The following is a 1,768-nucleotide window of genomic DNA, read 5'->3' on the forward strand; positions in this document are numbered from 1 at the left end:
CTGCCTTGCTGCAGGCCTTTGCCACCTTGCGCTGGATGGTGAATTCCAGCAGGCGATGATCACTGTCACCCAGGTGGTCGAGCACCCACAGCCTCCTCACCAGGTCATCACCCATGGCCAGCACTAGGTCCAACAAGGCATTGCATGTATGTATATACATGCATGCATGCATGCACACACGCACGCACACACATACACACACACACACACACACATATATGTGTGTATGTATAAGCGGGTGTTTCAGAACCTAACAGCAAAATGGCTGCCCATTCTATATCTGTTTGATAAAGTGGGAAACTACAAAGCAGTGGGGAGCACTGATGGTGGAATGCAGCCATGATTTATGACTCTTCTGAGAAGTGATTGTGATTCAGTAAATGATCATTACACACAAAATGCTTTTATTTCAAAATTGCTTTTAGTTTCTGAAACACCCTTGTGTATATGTGTCTGTTCTTAAAAAGAAAAATAACCAAAACCTAAAGCACAATCGTATTATTTACTTTTGATTTTATCTTCCTTAATGAATGAATGACTAGTGGCTAGAACATACTCCTTATCTGCATTGCTCATCAGTAGAAAATTGAAGGGATACTGAATTCTCCTTGTGCTGCAGTTACAGTGAAAGAGGATTTTAGAACTCTCCCAATGACATCTAGTGCCTTGACCACACTTTGCATAATGCTATCATAGAGCAGTACCGGCTCATATGAGAGCAAAATGATGGAAGGCATCTCAGCTCTGCATGATAAGAAACCAAAAGGCACTAACATACCTATACAAAGATCATTACATCTCAATACAGGAAACTGTTTTCCACCAAAGAGAGGAAATGAATATTCAGAAAGATCCTCCTCCATGCATTTTCATTCTTTATCCTGACAAAAATGGCTCCTAAGCCGAATGACTAAACAGAGCCTCTCAAGGTGTCTGGGCAAGTGATGTAAATCACTCCAATAGAAATTATTCCAAACCTGGAGGCCAGTGAATAATTCCATCTGATAGCAAAGAACACATCTTAATATCTGAATAGAATGAATGCCAGCCGCTGAACGTCATCTCCCAGAGCTTTATAATCCTTAACCCCAGGGGTATTATAAAACTGACCATACAATGTATACCCTTATCTACCTGCTGCAACATATTTTTCTGGTAATTACTCCAAATTAAGTTCCTTCTTTGTATGTTGTTTATAATTTTCTACTGAGGTGATGGTATATTTAAAACACGCTGGCCATAAAGTTAACAAATACTATTAAGATTCAACATGTTTGACTTTTGAATTGCCCTAAACATGATGATGAGATTTTTTCCCCCTTAAGCCCTTTTAAGTGAGGTTATTTTCAGTTCTTAGGCCAAATGAAAACCAGCTAGAGTAGTTGCTTAAACTAGTTTGCTAGTATTCTATTTTTTTTTTTTTGCAATGTACTTTTCTAGCCTTGATTAATTATGCCGTAATCCCCGAAGGTTCCCCAACATAATCTGTCAAATCTATTAAATCAAATGGTGCCAGACGCTCAATCCTGGTACAGCACTGCCAACAGCAAATACCTCTGATACACACATGTATGTGTACACTCACACATGATCACACATGGTGCTCTCTTACCTAATTAATAATTTATGGTGAGCTGTATATTCTTTTTGGTGTTGCTGAAAACAAGTTAGGAAAGAATGAGAGAGCGTGGGAGATGACAGAAGCATGCCCTTTATGTATAGCAACCCGACTGTGAATCATTAACATCCTACCAATAGCCACCCAGTC

The sequence above is a fragment of the Crocodylus porosus genome, unplaced genomic scaffold (assembly GCF_001723895.1).
Source record: "Crocodylus porosus isolate Cpor-Errol unplaced genomic scaffold, CroPor_comp1, whole genome shotgun sequence".
NCBI classification, from domain to species: domain Eukaryota; kingdom Metazoa; phylum Chordata; order Crocodylia; family Crocodylidae; genus Crocodylus; species Crocodylus porosus.